Here is an 18,786-nt window from a genome sequence, read left to right on the forward strand (position 1 = left end):
AGTATGAAAATTTCATTGTGATTACAGTAACAGTCTCCTGATTGTCTCCACACACTCACCCTGCCATCCTTGGGGTCTTTGCCTTCAGATTCAAGCTTCTAAAACATTAATATTACATGTAAGAATAATGTGCAAAAGACATCCTCAGATTTTGACATTTAGGAAAGGATTACATTTTAGTCTTAAAATAAAGTGCAAATATCTTCCAAGAAAAACACTAAAACACAATGGATACTGCTATAGTGAAGACAGTAAAGAACACTTAACTATATATTGTCATGTACAAAAACAAGAGGATTTATAAAGTTCTTATAAAATGGAACTAAAAGATAAGCCTATAGTAGTGTAAAACATCTTTAAATTGATGCATACATTTTTTCATAATACACATTTCCCATGATATTTTCTGCAAAGGAAACACTTAACAAAGTGAAGAGGTAACTGACAGAATGGGAGAAAATATTTGCAAACTATACAACTGATAATGGATTAATATCTAGATCTATAACGAGCTCAAAAAACTAAACAACAAAACAAACAATGCAGTTAAGAAATGGGTAAAAGTCATGAACAGGTGCATTTTTCAAAGGATGAAATTCAAATGGCAAACAGAAATGTAAAAAAATACTCAGGATCACTACCGTCAGAGAAATGCAAATAAAAAGCACAATGAGGTATCACCTCACCCCAGTTAGAATAGATATCATCCAGAAATCAAAAAAATAAATGTTTGTGAAGATGTGGGATAAAAGATACCCTAATGCACTGCTGATGAGAATGTAAACTAGTGCAATCTTTATGGAAGATCTGAAAATAGCTCTACCATATGACCCAGCAATACTACTACTAGAAATTTACCCATAGGAAGTAAAATCAGCATATGAAAGAGTTATCTGTCACCCATGTTTATTACAACTCAATTCACAGTCGCTAAGATGTGGAATCAATCCAGATGTCCATTGACCAATGACTGGATAAAGAAAATATGATTTATATACACTATAGAGTACTACTTACCCTCAAAAAAAAGAATGAAATCCTGAATTTTGAAACAAAATGGATGTAACTGGAAGCCACTTTGCTTAGCAAAATAAGCCAGCCCTGAAAAGACAAATATCATATGTTATCCCTGATTTGTGGTAACTAATATATAAAGTACAAAAAATGTAATGGATATTAGTGAAATTGACATTTTGAAATTTGATTATTATTTACAGCTTTTGTCTATACTCTTTTTAATTGCTCATTGTACTTTATTATATTTTATCTATATATTTTTATTTTTGGTTTTTTTGCCTATAAACATTTAATGTAAGATATACACATAAGATTAACCCTACACTAAGAGAACAGTGGTTTATTAACTTACTACTTATTGAATTCTTTATTTAGTTGAGATTTAACCTAGTGATGATAAAAAAAAACTGAAAGTATTTCATTATAAAATTTAAAGGAAAATAAGAAAGGAAAGAGGAAGAAAAGGTGAGAGCATGAGTGGGATGAAGGGTAGAGTAGGAAGTGTCATTATGCTGTTAAATCTCTATATATGAATCACATGAAATTTGTTCTCCTTACATAAATAAAAATTTAAAAATAAGAAATTTCCTGAAGACCTATTGTCTTCACCTAAAACTTCTTTTTTTAAGATTTATTTTATTTATTTGAAAGAGTAACAGAGAGAGGTACAGTCAGAGTTGGGGGGAGGGGCTTCCATCCACTGGTTCACTCCCCAGATAACTGCAAAGGCCAGAGCTGATCTGAGCCAGGAGACAGGAGTTTCTTCCGGGTCTCCCATGTGGGTTCAGGGGCCCAAGATATGGACCATCTCTACTGCTTTCACGGGCCATAGCAGAGAGCCAGATTGGAAGTGGAGCAACCAGGACTTGAACCACTGCCCATATGGGTTGCCAGCACTGCAGGCGGTGGCTTTATTCACTATGCCACAGCACCGGCCCCATAAATCTTATTTTCAACACAGGGTAATAGAGGACTGTGTTTTTATAACATTGACCTTTGTGGACAAAACTGGATTGTAGGTAAAACTGTAGATTGTAAGTAAAACTGGATGTCCTACTCTAAAGATAATTATACATTTTGTCAGTTTTCACCTTTAGGGAAAGAAATATATGATTTTAGGGGCCTGTGCTGTGGCTGCCTGCAGTGCCAGCATCCCATGTGGGCTGGAGTTCAAGTTCTGACTGCTCTACTTCCGATTCAGCTCTCTGCTATGGCCTAAGAAAATAGTAGAAGATGTCCCAAGTCCTTGGGCCCCTGCACCCATGAGAGAGACCTGGAAGAAGCTCCTGGCTTCAGATCAGCACAGTTCCAGCCATTGTTACCATTTGGGGAGTGAACCAGCAGATGGAAGATCTCTCTCTTTATCTCTGCCTCTGCATCTTTATAACTCTGCTTTTCAAATAAATACACAAATATTTTTTTAAAAAATATATGATTTTAATTTCAGTGTATCCTAATTTATAGTTAATGAATATCTTCTATAGTTATATATTTATAGTAGTATATTTTAATCATTATAGTAGTATAGTTTTAATACAATAGAATGTTCCAGAATGTCTTAAAATAAAAAAGCATTAATTTTAAAGAACTCATAAGAGGAAAATGCAAAATTGAAAGTAAAAAACATTGAGCAAGTGATGAAATGTCTGTTTCAACCAAGAAATAATATCAGATGATTCTGCTTGCAAAGTTAAAGATGAGAACAATATATAAATGAATAGCAGCCCTAGAAAGAAAGCCCAATATCCTAGTGCCATTATCAAAAATTCACTGAAAAGAAAAATAATTGCTGAAAGGTTAGGAAAGCCCTGGCAAAATTTAAACCACATTTTTCCTTCTAGTATTATTAAGGAATTTATTGCAGGTCTATGATAGTCATGGAAATAGTTAGAAATCATTTTCTTGATTTTCTGCTGAAAATAAAACTACAAGTTCCCAGATTTATAAACCGGCTCATGACTGCTCTCCTAAACTCCATCTCCACTCACATCTACTAAGCTAACCCCAAGGCTAATGTAGCACATGTAATCCTAGATTCACTGGAACCCTCCTGCCAGGGCTTCTCTCCTTGTTTCTTCCCGTTTCAGTGAATGACAACATTGGTGTACTGAATTTCTCAGGCAAATCTGTAGGGGTCATCTGTGTTTTCTCTCCTTCCCTCACTTTCCATGTGCTATGCCAGAAAAAAACCCACTAGCACAACCTGCATAATATACACTACATTCAAATTCTTCTCAGTCTCCTTTGCTTGACTATGGGCCAATCTATTTTCATCTTTTCCCAGACTGTTTTTACCACGACTGCTCAATGTATCAGGAGGACACAACATTTTGCTTGTCTTTTTCTAATAAAGATCATAGGTGATACCAAGCCACCTTCTATTTTCCTTTTGTTGAGGGCCATACATTTTTAAAATGTTGAGCTTGAAAAGCAGTGGTATCTATGGCCACAGGAACAAGATTTACACTGTGTGGAGCAAGTGGCCATTGTGAGATCTGAATCTGGGATGCATTAGCAAATACCCTGCTTCAGCCAAATGAAAAATCTTCCAGAAGTTTGTACCCATAGAGACCAAGCTATCAAGCCTGCAGTTCAAAAGGAAGTCAGGTGATTTATTTCTGTTGTTTGAGTTGTGAGGAAAGTGAGTAGGAAGATGTGGCATGGGAAAAAAGAAGCACAAAGAGGAGAGTGCAACAACAACTGTATCCCCATCCTCCTGAGGAGGAAAAATAGAGAAAGAGAAAAAGAAGTGAATTAAAGAGCCTAGCTTCCCTTTTATCAAATTTCACGTCTATTAGCTGCCCCACCAACAGTTCTTAATATTCAGCTTCCCTTCCAGAGCTAGAAGTAAATGACCATCTTGAGGGTGTTGAGCAGACAACATAGAGACTGCCTGAAAAGTTGGTGCTTTTTGCTGATCCATTGCCCAAGAGTAATTGTTTCATAAGGACAGCTTATTTCTGGCACTGAATGCAAAAATTGAGACGCTTGACTTTTCAGCCTCCAAAGCCTAAATGTTTGGCATGAACAGTAAAAATCTGGCATTTTCAATGCTCATATGTCCAAAAGCTGGAGAGCTGCAAAACACTAGGAGTCCCAAATTGGTGTCCACTTTGGAATATTTGGCCCAGGAAAATGTATATTCTCATGCTGCAGGAAGTTGGTTTGCAAAATGAAGGCTGAATTGAGGCCAAGAAAGCAAGTACCATTTGCCAGAGTGTAGATGAAATGTGATAGTTTGCTACAAAGTTTCTTCTTAGAAGTTATTTGCAGCTGCCATGACACATCTTTAAAGTTGCAATATGCAGAACCGTTATTTAGAAGTTCCAATGGAGGGAAACAGATCTCAATTGTTTACATTTACACTTGATGTAGTGAAATACTAAAGAATAAATATAAACATTATGGATTGGACAAAGTAATGCATGTGAAACATAGCTTAAATCACAACACAGACTTAGATGATCCACAGTAAAAGCAGAAATTTTCATTTTCATTTAAAAACTGTATTTACTATTGTCATACTTCAGCTTCTTATGATGTGGTGCAAGAAAATTTATCATCTTAGGAAGTGCTTAAGCCAAAGTAATATGATGCTGGCACTGCATTTCTTTTTAAAGTGTTTTTCTTAATAGATAACAATAACATTAATTATACCTTTTATTCTAAAGTAGCACAATTATGGAAGCTCATCATAGGAAATGTATTCATTCAAAAAAGCACACAATGTCTAGTTTAATAGTCAGAAACTGTGTGTAGATAGGAATAGATTAAAATTTGGAAAGCACAGGAAATGGTGTTAGCAGCAAAGAACAGTAAAAAATATAAAAGGATGGATTAAAGAAAGAAAAAGATAAGCTGATAAGGAATGAGATGCAGAAAATGAAGTGGAGAAGGTTTTAATCTTATTTTCACATTGTTCCATCAATAATAACTTTAATAAGACATTAAGGTGCAATTTCCAATGCTGAATTTCTCTGATGGCATTAGTAAAAATGTGAGGTGCAAGAGTAAGAATATCCAGGACAAAGGCTTATTCTAATCAAAGAGTTGTTTCTGACTTCCTGGTAGAATCCATGTAATTTGAAGAGCTGTTAATTATTGGTCAAAATGCCCATAACTTTCTTCATTGCCTATCTATCAATTGCCTATCATGTCCATTAATTTGTTGCTGTTTCTATGAGATGCTATTAATTGCATAAATGCAAGTTTATTAGTGAGAATAAGACAACCTACAGGGGTTGATTCTGTTTTTGTCAGCTTTCTGTTATTCTTAAACTTAAAAATTCCAAAAGCTAAACATCAAGCTTTGGAACCAGACTTCCTGATCCAAAATAGGCTGTCCCACATATCTACCATGTAACCTTGGATAAGTCATTTACAATCTCTTGACAAAGTTTCTCCACCTGTGGGAGAGAAGTTATGATAATGCCCATCACGGGGGTAATAAATGAGGATAAAATAAGAAACCACAGGCAAAATACTTAGAATGCTATCTGGAACAGAGTAGGTCCTCAGTCATAGCTACTTTTATGATTGCCTTATGTCAGGTAACTGGTTGAAGAGTATTAACAAATAAACTTGGATTTAATTTGCTTTTCTTATACCCATATTAATGGGGTACAGTATTTCTTTACTATCTAATTTCACCTGTGGTTGTACTAGAAACATTTAGGCCTTAAAAATAGTCTGTATAAGAATAGTCCAAATGTACTCCCCATATTTCACAGTCACACTGTTCATTGGGAAGTTATAGCCCAGATCTAGTCAATGCATGTGAAGAAGCTGTGAGTGACACTCCAAATCTACCACAAAACTCCAGTTTCTCCTTCTCAGCCACAGCAGCTTCAGAGGCCATGATTTCAGGAGGTGAAGTTACCAGAAAAAGGAGAACATGGTAACCTGCATCAGACATCTAATTAATATGAAATAAATCTATCTGGGATTTTGTAGTTTTCTACTGTAACATGGCCTAGCCTGCTCTTCATATCATAGTCCTCATTACTGCTGTAACCAAAACACTAACTCAGGAAAGGGATTAAACAAAACAAGAAAATGTAATTCCAGTCTCTTAATGATGGACAGTGAATTTTCCTATCCCAGTTAAAGAAGACACCGTGTGTCTTCTTAATTTCCTAGCCTGCCTCAGTGCCTTATTATGATTCATACTACTTGCATTTTTGTCTAGTTAGGCATTCTTTAATTTACTTGAAGGCCCTATTTACTACCACCCAACTCTCTGGACTCTTTTTCCAAAATGTATCTTTTAAATATAGTACAACTAATGAATGCCTGCTGTTTCCTGTTGTTAGAGGATGTGGAACACAAAACCATTTGAAAAACTAGCTACCGTTCAGGTTAGTGATGTTGCTGTGTGGTGCCTACATTCTTTAGGGACCCTATCTCTTCCCCTTCCATGTTGCCTCCATGCTATCTCTGTCAGGATGTCTCTCTTTTAAAATTATTAGGCACAGGGCCAGCGCTGTGGCTTAGCAGGTAAAGCAGCGCCTCCTGCAGTGCCAGCATCCCATATGATTCCCGGCTGCTCCACTTTGGATCCATCTCTCTGCTATGGCCTGGGAAAGCAGTGGAAGATGGCTCAAGTGCTTGGGTTCCTGTACTCGCGTGGGAGACCCGGAAGAAGCTCGTGGCTTCGGGCTTCAGATCGGCACAGGTCCAGCTATTGCAGCCAACTGGGAAGTGAACCAGGTAATGGAAGACTGTCTCTCTCTCTCTCTCTCTCTCTCTCTCTCTCTCTCTCTTTCTGCCTCTCCTTCTCTCTGTGTGTAACTCTGACTTTCAAGTAAATAAATCTTTTAAAATAATTATTAGGTACAATATTACCCCATTATTTCACACATTTATTTGAGTCACTAAAGGATTCATATGGAGTGAAAAGATGAATGAAACGAACTAAGTTTTGTCGTTAATGTCATTTGATAAATTCTTTAAGGATGTTTTACATTTCAAAATTCTAGTTAGTAGTGATAAAATCCAAATACAAAAATTATAAAAAAGAAAACCAGATCTCCCTTGCCCTGCCCCAAAGCCTGAGCATATCTTTAAAAATAAAAGGAAACAGTAGACCAGGAAATAAGAGGTAAATACTAAAGTTATGAAGGTTACATTCAAGTTGATCTCTACAACCTGAAGATTTTATGGGCAGCTATTGATAGCTCTGAGATTTTCCTTACAGACTATGATGGTCCTCTACAGTATAGAAACTCCCTTGGAGGAAGGATATATATATATATATATATATATATATAAAGAGTTATTCTGAAACCCTGGCTAGGTAAGGTCTTTTTAATGTTCAAGACAAAATTTTCACAAACATTATCTACCATTAGGCCTATTTTAATATCATTCAATTAAATGGCTTAAGAGCCATATTTACGAAGTTATTTATATACTATAATAGGACCCCAGGCGACTGAAAGCCCTGACCATGATATTTTAATTAAAAGCTCAAGATACAGTCATTATTATTCATATAAAATTGTGGATATTATAGGCAGAAGTAAAAAAGAAAGGATGAAATGTACTTTGAATGAGCAACACATTTTAGATTATAAAACCACTGCTCTATAGTGTTCATTAAGCATTCACACTGCTTAAGAGAATAGGAAAGCACACCTTTAGGGAAATCTTGCAGTCCTTTCATAGCTGAATAATAATGATCTATAATAACACAAATGTGTGTAAAGAAATTGCTTATTTGTTTGCATGTTAAATTTGCTTTGCTGAAATATTAACAAGAAATATATTGGTAAATGATTTGGATAAATTGAATGTTCATGCAGCTAATTTTCTGTTTATTGTCACTGTTTATTCAAAATATTGAAATAGTTCCATCAAAAACATTTTTTAAAATACCATTGCAAAAGGTATTACAGAACTAAGTTTACCTATTACCTGGACAGGGAAGATCTTTGTGTTTAGCTACCACAAAACTTAGGATAAAGGATTGTATTGTTGCTGATATGAATTATCTAGTTTGCTTGCTGACATAGCATCTTTACATTTTAGCTCTGAAGATTCAAGTTACAGAAAATTATAGCTCTTTGGGGATTTTCTAACCACTGAGACTTACTCATGAGGTATATTCCACTCAAAAGTTCTCTCTGTTATGGAATTTATTATCTTTTATAATCCCTTAGAAGAATACCCTATACTGTACTGGCCTAGGCAAAATCAGTAATTCATTTCTTATTTGATTTATAAATGAATCTGGTGAAGAAAATGATCTTGAAACTTATTTGGGCACAAGGATAGTTAATTTTATATGTCCATTTGTTTGGGCTCCAGAGTGCACACATATTTGGTCAAACATTATTCTGGATATTTCTTTGAGAGTACTTTTGGATAATATGAACATTTAGGATAGTGATCTTGGGGCCAGCACTGTCGTGCAGTGAGTTAACGCCCTGGCCTGCAGTGCTGGCATCCCATATGGGCGCCAGTTCCAGACCCAGCTGCTTCACTTCCGATCCAGCTCTCTGCTATGACCTGGGAAAGCAGTAGAAGATTGCACCCACTTTGGAGACCCAGAAGAAGCTCCTGGCTCTTGGCTTCGGATCAGCACAAGTCCAGCCGTTGCAGCCAATTGGGGAATGAACCAGTGGATGGAAGACCTCTCTCTCTCTCTCTCTCTCTCTCTCTCTGCCTCTCCTCTCTCTGTGTAACTCTGACTTTCAAATAAATAAATAAATCTTTAAAAAAAAAGAATAAAATAGTGGTCTTTGAGTAAAGCAGATCGTTTTCAAAATGTGGATGAGCCACATCCAACCAGCTGAAAGGTTGAATAGAACACAAAGACTGGTCTCTCCCAGACAAGAGAGAGTTCTATAGCAGACAGCCTTTGAAGTTAAACTACAGCATTGGTTTTCCTATGTCTGTTGCCTGGGATTTACTCTGAAGATTTTTTACTTTCCATCATATCTATTTATTTCAAAGACAGAGTTACAGAGAGAGGGAAAGACACAGAGAGGTACATATTAGCAATTTTACTCTAGGAGGTCAGAAGTCAAAGGGATAGATTTCCCAAATTTGTTATGAAATTTTACGTAAGTAGTTATTCCAGCATTTTTGGAATGAGTGTGTGTGTTTGTGTGTGTGTGTGTGTAGTAATTACATCTGATTTTACTTATAAGTGCAAAGGTTTAGCTTAATTGAAGAGATCCAGCAAAACAAAATTAATTGTGTAAGATATCTTTTTTAAAAAAATGACCAGTACCCCTGATTATGTTAACTTCTCAAAAGCAAATGAAGATTTGGCAATTGCCTATTTGAAGGCTCAAATAGAATTAAAAGGCAGAGGAAGGGGAGTTTGCTCTTTCTGTTCATGCTAGGACATCCTTCTTTAGACATTAGCAGTCCAAGACTTATACCACTGTCCCCACTCCCACACTGGATCTCAGGCTCTGGATGTGGTCTGGGTTACACTGCTGGCTTTGTTCTTTCTCAAGCTCACAGAAAACAGATTATGGGACTTCTCAGCTTCTGTAATCACATAAACCAATTCCTAACATATATTTTTATCTACATCTAAATCAATATATCACCCAATGCTTCTGTCTCTCTAGAGAGCCTTAGTATAGATTTTGGTACTGAAAGTGTTTTTAGAGGAACAGAAGTTTATGGGTAACATTTCAAGAACTGGCTTTGGGATTTCTGGAATTAGTCCTCTAATTTGATTTGATTTAAACCTGCTAATCCAAGGAATGCATATAAAAATTACACAATAAAGAATTCAACATAAACTGTCATGAAAATGTTAAATAAACTCAAGAAAACATTGAGTTCTTGAGAATAAATGAAAATAACAAACCATTATGAAGAATCTGAGAAAGCAAACAGAGACAGATATTTGGTCTACTGGTTAAGACTCCAGTTGAACATGGCAGTTCAGACTCCTGTATCCCATCTCATAGTGTCTAGGTTTGATTCTCAGTTCTGGTTACTGATTCCAGCTTGCTGCTAATGCAGACCTTGGGAGCCATCAGGTAATGGCTCAAGTAATTGGGTCCCTGATACCCACACAGAAGACCTGGATTCCTGGCTTCAACCTGGCCCAACCCCAGTACTGGAAGAAAAGCAAGGGATGGGAATACTCTCTCTCTCTCTCTTTCTCTCTCTCCTTTTAATATATAAAAAAGTTTGTAATATAAGAGTACAACATCTGAATCAAAAATTTTACTCAAAGAGCTAAACAGAGACTTAATCAAGCACAAGAATAACCAGCAATTTCAAAGATGTTTTTAAATTACCAAGTCAGAAAAACAAAAACACAAAAAAAAGTGAAGAAAGCCCAAAGGACTTATGGGCTATTATCAAGTGATCCACTTGGGAATTCTACCAAACATTTAAAGAATTAACATCAATACTTCTCCAACTCTTCCAAGAAATTAAAAAGGATAAAAAGCTTTTAAGCTCATTTTAAGATCCTGTCATTATTTTGATATGAAATCCAGGAAATATGATAATTAAAAAAAGCTATAGACCAATACCCCTTATGAATATAGATGTACAGACTTAAAAAAATAACAAGCAAACTGAATTCAATAACACATCAAAAGGATCATGCACCATGACCAAATGGGATTTATCCCTGGAATGCAAAGATAACTCTACATACAAAAATCAAACACTGTGAAACACCACACTAAAAGAACAAATAGTAAAATTCAATTGGCCATCTGAATTGATGCAGAGAAACATAAGACAAAATCTAATACCATTTAAAGATAAAAACAATCAACAAACTAGGAACAAAAAGAAATTAACTCAAAACAATAAAGAACATATGTGAAAAGCTCCAACATCATACTCAATGAAATACATCATGTTGGTAGAAGTTTTTCCACTGGGGTCAGGAACAAAGCAAGGATACCCACTCACATCACTTATATTCACCATAATATTAAAACTACTAGTTACAGGGGCCAGTGCTGTGGTACAGCAGGTTAAAGCCCTGGCCTGAAGCGCTGGCATCCCACATGGGTGCCGGTTCTAGTCCCAGCTGCTCCTCTTCTAATCCAGCTCTGCAGCAGTAGAAGATGGCGTAAGTCCTTGGGCCCCTGCTCCCGCATGGGAGACCCAGAAGAAGCTCCTGGCTTCTGGCTTCAGATCGGCACAGGTCCAGCCATTGCAGCCAATTGGGGAGTGAACCAGCAGATAGAAGACATCTCTCTCTGTCTCTACCTTTCTCTGTAACTCTGTCTTTCAAATAAATAAAATAAATCTTTAAAAAAATAAGAAAGAAACTACTAGTCAGAGCAATTAAGCAAAAAAAGTAAAAGGAAATGAAATTGTATGTGATATATCAATGGAACAGAATATAGAGCCCAGAAATAAATTCATACGTAAAAAGTCAAATGATATTTGACAAGAGTGCCAAGACCACAAATAGGAAAATAATAGTCCTTTTAGAAAATGATGCTTGAAAATTTCACATTCACAGGAAAATAATGGACTTTGAATCTTATCTTTCAATTTACACTAAAATCCACTCGCAATGGATTAAAGACTTACGCATAATACCCAGAACTACAAAATTCAGAGAAGAAAACAAGAGGAAACCTTCCTGACACTGTGTTGGCAGTGATTTCCTAGATACCACACCAAAACCACAGACAACAGCAATCGTATAAATTTGGGTAAATCAAACTGAAAAGCTTCAGTGAGAGAAATCTGCATTCACATGTTCATTGCAGCTTTATTAGTAAGAGGTTTAGGTAAAATTATGGCTATCTTCTTAGAATTGTACCTGTGAAATACATGAAATCTGTTCTCTTTTTATTAATAAAACAATTTTAAAAGGTGAAAGTAAGCAATTTATATCTTGCTTTGGATGAACAAACCATGGCATATACTTGCAATGCAATACTTTTCAAAGTTTAAAGAAGGAAATCCTGTAATTTGCAACAGTATGATTTAACTTTAAGGACCTAACACGAAGAGAAATAAGTCATTCACTGGGTGATAAATAATGGGTGATACCATTTATATGAAGCAAAAGAAGTAGTCAAAGTTACAGAGGCCAAAATTATAATCACAGCTGTGGTGGTTGGAGGGAGAATGCAATGCTGTGCAATGGATATAGAGTTTCAGCCATGCAAAATGAAAAATTCTAGATTTCTGTTATATAATGGTATGCATAGACTTAACAACACTGTATCATACACTTGAAAATTTGTTAATAGAATTTATGTCATCCTATGTATTTTTACTGTAATGAAGAAAAAAGTTAAATCATATAAAGTATAATGTTTGACTATAAAAATTCAATGCCATGAAGTTATCTTGAACATCACAAAATATATTAAAATAAGCCAGTGTACTTCATTTTTTATTTATTTGTGAGTTAGAGAGACAGACAGAGCTCCCATCTTCTGGTTCTCTCCCCAAGTTCCTAAAATGAACATGGCTGGACCAGGCTAAAAACAGGAGCCAATAACTCAATCTGGATCTCTCACATTGAGTGGCAGGAACCCAACTACTTGAGTAAGCACCTGCTTTATTTAGTAAAGTAAATATGGAACATATAAACACTAAATTCAGAAACCATCTAATAAACTAGGGAATACGAATATAAAAGAGAGAATCTTAGAATTTGAAAGACATCTCCTGTCCCCAACTCATATAAGTTAAAGATCTTGTTAGAGAAATTATTACCATTGGAAGAAATGCTATCCTGGCCAGCACCGTGGCTCACTAGGCTAATCCTCTGCTTGTGGCGCCGGTACACTGGGTTCTAGTCCCAGTTGGGGCACCAGTTCTGTCCTGGTTGCTCCTCTTCCAGTCCAGCTCTTGCTGTGGCCCGGGAAGGCAGTGGAGGATGGCCAAGTGCTTGGGCCCTGCACCCCATGGGAGGCCAGGAAGAAGCACCTGGCTCCTGGCTTCAGAAAGGCGCAGCACGCGGCCGTGGCAGCCTTTTGGGGGGTGAGACAACAGTAAAGGAAGACCTTTCTCTCTGTCTCTCTCTCACTGTCTAACTCTGCCTGTCAAAAAAAAAAAAAAAAAAAATACTATCCTGCCTAAGGAAAACAGTTTTCCAGAGATGGTAGTCAGAGTTTGTCAGTATGTGGATCCCACTGGGAGTGTGAGGTGTAGGAAGGCTGAAGTTCTTCTCTAGGAATTGCCTTCTAGTTGTCCATAAGTAACTTGGAGAATGCTGGGTGGCCATAGCTGATCCAAAAAACTCACATGCTACTCCAAAGAGACAACTATTGCTGAAGTGATCAAGGACCAGAGTTGCTCTGCCAAACACAGGTTGTATTAAGTGCGTGTTATCTGGAGTTCTTCCACCCAAAGCAGCCCACTGGAGGAAGGGTTGGAAAAACTCACTGCTGATTGAGTATTGCCAGGCCTCCCTCACATCACTGGTTGCTGGAAAAAAAAAAAAAAAAAAAAACCAGTAACACCAGAAAGAAGACTGTTTCTTTGCTATGTCTGGCAGTGTTCCTTCAGCACCCACTATTGATTGAAGCTAAAATTATGTTATTGTCTAAAAAAAGAAAACTTTTATAGGGTTCATTTGCAGTTTCCCAAAGCAAGGCAAAAATAAAGAAATGTAGTGAGAAAAGAAGCAATAAGATAACTCATGCATAACAAATCAAAATTTGCGGGCTTCAGCAAAAAAGCAGGGTTTAGAGTAAAATTTATAGGCCAAAAAATCCTATGTTAGGAAAAGACAACAAATCTCAGATCTGTTATATAATCATCTAGCTCAGAGAAAAAGCATATCAAACCAATGATTACATACAAATGGAAAAAATAAGATACATTTGAAAATCCATGAAGTAGAAAAGCATTGGGGAAAATTAATCAAACCAAGGGATGCTTCCTTGAAAGGATCAATAAAATCAGTAAGCAACTAGTCTGACTGAATACAAAAGAATATCAAGAATAAAAGAAGGAACATCATGACAGATCCTACAGAAGCTGAAATGCTAGTAGGGAAATGCATTTTCAGTGTAGTCCTATATCAGTAACGAAATTAGATTCATGGATAAAAATGTTCCTACAAGGAAAATTTTAGATACAGAAAGCATTGGTTGATTTAAAAACATTGAAAAAGGAAACTGACATCAAGAATTCTGTTGAAACTTCCAGAAATATGAGAGGAAATGATAGAACATTTCTCAATTAATTTTATGAAGTAAACAGTACCCTGACATCAAAAAATGACAGACATTTAAAAAAATAACTCAGAGACAACTATTGTTAACATGACAATTAAGAAATATTTATTTTTATTAATATAGAGAACAAATTTCATGTAGTTCATAGATAAAAGTCTAAGAATATAATGCCACTTCCCTATTCCCCCCTTCTTTCTTTCTTCTTTTAATTTTTATGATAACATTTGTAATTTGTTTTATAACCACAGGCTTTTAAAATTAATAACACATCAAAACTAAATCCCACCCCCCCCCAGGAATGAAAAGTGTAGCTTACTGCATGTCAGAATAAAGCAGAAAAACCATATGGTCATATCAATAGAATTAGGGAAAGAATTGACCAAACTTTACTGTTTAGAAATGACAAAAATTCTCAGTAAATCAAAAAATAGAAGAAAATGTCCTAAAATTATAAAAGAACATTTTTTGTAGCTTTTCTTTTTAATACAACTATAACATTAGTGTTGAAAAACTAAAGCTTTTGCTTGAAGACCAGAACCCATTCATAACCAAACTTTTCAGCAAAAAAATTAAATCAGACTTCATATTCTGAAAAGAACATTTACAAAATTCTACTGCTGACCTATTTAGTGGATACACGAAATGACCAAGAGCAAGAGTACAATGACTGCTCTCATCAATTCTTTTCAACATTATACTGATAGTTCTAACCAGAACAAAAGACAAGAAAAAGAAAGAAAAGAAGCAGACTAGAAAGGAAAAGTACATATCATATAATTAATAGATGCTATAATTTTTATGGTGAAAATCCTAAGCAATCTATCAATAGCATAAAGTATGAATTATGCATATATATAACTATATATATATATAGCTATTCTGCACTTAAAACTACAAATAATTGCTGAGATTAAGTAGTTTCAAATTTACTCTAACAATACAGTAATCAAGATATGGGTTATTGTTATAAAAAATACAGATTCATGGACCAGACTAGGAGAACAGATAGAAATGAGGACATATCAATTGATTTACAGCAAAGTGTCAACATAATTCAATGGGAAAGGGATAGTCTTTCCAAAAATGTTGAAAATTAATTGAGCAATCACATGCGAAATAAAATAAACTGCCTTTATATATAATATATATAATATATATATATATTATATAAAATAATATATAAAAATTAATTCCATAATATATAAAAATTAATTCCAAATGCATGCTACATTCAAATATAGGGGCCAAGAATGTAAAACTTCTACAATAAAACAGAAAATTCTTGTGATATTGGGTTAGAAAAACTTTCTCAGACAGGATTAAAAACTAAAAACTATATAGAGTGATAAATTGGACTTCATCAAATTGTTTTAAAATTGTTTTTCAGAAGATATTATCAATAAAAATCAAAGGCAGTTTAAATACAGAAACAGAATTTGTAAAAACTGTATTTGAAACAAGACTTACATGTGGATTATATACAGAACTCTTCCAGGTATATTATAAACATTACAATTTAATATGAGGAATACGGGAATATTTGGACAAATTTTCTAAAGAAGATATGTAAATGTCAAATAAGCAAACAAAATATCTAATATCAATAATGATTAGGGAAATGGAAATTTAAACCACAATGACATATTAAAATGGTTAAAAATTTTAAATCTAATAATAATTAACATGGCTGAAGAGGATATGAAGTAAACAAATTGCTACTAGAAGTGCAAAATATTATATCCATTTTAGAAAACAATATGCCAGTTCGTTGGAAAGCTGTACGTTCCAAGAATTCAACTCGAAGGTATTAGTTTTACAAAACAAAAACATATATCCACAAAAAACTTGTACTGTTTGTTCATAGAGCTTTATATTTACAATAGCCTCAAACAGGAAACACCTAAAATATCCATCACATGATGAATGGATGAGCACTTTGTTGTATTTACATGAGGGGTGATTACTCAATACTAAGAAAGGTTACACTACCAGATAGGTAAATCTCAAAAGCATAATGCTAAAGGAAAGGAATGTAACACCAAAGACTGCCTTATGACTTACTGCATGATCTCTATGCTTCCTTTCACACAACATTTGTACAAAATAACAGAAATGACAAACTGAAGTAACAGAAGGAGACTGGTGTAACTTGAAGGTTTGGGATTATAAGGATGACTGCAAAGGTCATAAAGAAAAACTTTGAGATGATAGAAATATTTTATATCATTTCCTTTTTTTCTCAAAACCTATCAGTTGACACTCTCCGTTTGTATGCATATTGTACTTCAATAACAGCTAATTAACTGATAAAATCAGAGTGAGGCCACAGTTCTACCCTTTCCTATTTAATTATTTATTATCTGAGGGGTGGCAAGAGAGGGAGAAAGACACAGACAGAGCTCCCTTCCATGAGTTCATTCTCCAAAAACCCACAACAACCTGGGCCAGAACAGATGGGAGCAGGAACTCAATCCAGGTCTCCATGGCAGACAGAGATGCTACACCACCAACACCACCTGCTATCTCCCAGAAACCACATTAGAAGGAAGCTGTAACCAGGAGCAGAACTGGGACTTGAAACCAAGCCCTGGCATATGGGATGTGGGTATCTTAACTGACCTCTCAATTGCTAGGCTGAATGGCAGTTCTATTTAAGAACCTCTAAGGCTGAATGATGCTAATTCTATTGATTATCTTGTTGAGCAAATGGAGTTTTATATGTTCTGAAGTTGACATTACATCTTGAAGTTCTCAGACATCTTTTGATTGCATAGTCTACTTTCAAATTTTATGGCCTTGGAGAAAGAGTATTAGCTGTTAGGGGACAAAGAGATATTCAATACCTAATAGGATTCTTCTGTCTAGGACAATGTTGCAACATGATACCCCAAACTACAATTCTCTAGATGAAAATTATTATTTATAATGTTTAAAATGTAGTATCAATTGTTTTTTCTATCTTTTTTCTAAGATTTATTTGTTTATTTGAAAGGCAGAGGCATAGAGAGGCAGAGGCAGAGATCCTCCATCCACCATTTCACTCCCCAGATGGCTGCAACAGCCGGAGCTGGACCAATCCAAAGCCAGGAGCAAGGAGATTCCTCCGGGTCTTCCACATGGATGCAGGGGCCCAAGCACTTGGGCCATCTTCCACTGCCTTCGCAAGCCATAGCAGAGACCTGGATTGGAAGGCAACAGCAGGATCTGGATGGCACCAATATGGGATGGCCAGCACCACAGGTGGCAGTTTCACTATGCCACAGCACTGGCCCTTTTTTTTTTTTTAAGTGCTTAATTGTTGATCTCTGGTTTTCTTGAAAATACATTTGACTTTCAAGTTTTTTTCATCTTTTTTCACTGGGGATATTTGAAATTTTATTTGGTTGATTAATTTTGAGAAGTCTAATCTCCATATCCATCCACTAAAACCTAGAATTTTATGTTAGAAAATTTTACCCATCAAAAATATTTCACCTGCCATGTTTATTAAACAATATATTTTAATCTGTTTCATGCCTGGTATAAAATTTCAAGTCACATGCCAAACCAGTTTTAGATTTTTGTGATTTAAAAATAACTTGTAATTTAATTACATTCTGAGTTTAAAAAATGATCAGCAAGACATTTCAGATAAGCTGTATAGGATTCAGTTTCTTAAACAGTGTGTTAAAGTGTAATCCAAACATGGAATTCATCAAAAAAGTTTTTAGAGTAAATTACATCAGAATTTCTGTTTTCTTTAGTTTCAGTTTTTCTAATACAAGGAGAGTAATTCTAAGACTCTAAATGAAAACATACTGAATGCAACCACCTATGAAATTAGGCAAGTATTTTCAATTAAAATTGCTACTTGCATATGTTTTCCCCACTCTATTTACAATATTGTAAATATTCTTTGTGCTCAAAGTTTGCATCTTCATGAAGAAAAATGATAGGTTATGAGGAGGAATAAAACAGATCTTATTACTCCTTGGTTTGATGTTTTAATGACCCATCCAAATCTTCCTCCTAAATGCCTGATTGCATTTCAGTACAAAGGGTATACTATCAAGGGAATAGCTGAGGCTAAAGCAGTACACAGATGTTCAAATTATGTTCAAATTCTAACATCAAAACCTGGAAACAGTTTTGTTCCCATGCTTAAGGCCTGTTCCTTGCTTTTCTACTTAGCAGCAACCTTGCTCAAGTTCTACATTTTAGGTGGAATTGTCCACATTCACCACATTTGGAGACCTCTCCCTCAACTGAAAAATGTTTTTTTATTATGCCCTTCCCTGTCACAAACCTATCAGTCCCATGTTGTGCCTTGGGCTGGCGTGGTGTGTGGGATGCCTGAGAGCAACTCAGGAAAGGGCACTCATTGTTTGACCAGACCACTTCAGACACAGAGAAAAGGAGCCCTGTGACCACTCAGAAGTGGCTCATCAGAAAACAAGCAGAGACACAGAGCTGTCCAAGGAAACGAGTGGAGAGCTGGTGTTGTAGGTCAAAGCAGCCAAAAGGACTAATGGAGTTCAGGATCCAGCAGCAAAGTGTACATGAAGTATAAGCAAGTGATGCCTAAGATTGAAAGCATGGGACTGGGCTGAAGCTGCCCAAAACAACAGGAATATTTGCTTTACTT

Source organism: Oryctolagus cuniculus, chromosome 13 (assembly GCF_964237555.1).
Source record: "Oryctolagus cuniculus chromosome 13, mOryCun1.1, whole genome shotgun sequence".
Lineage (NCBI taxonomy): Eukaryota > Metazoa > Chordata > Mammalia > Lagomorpha > Leporidae > Oryctolagus > Oryctolagus cuniculus.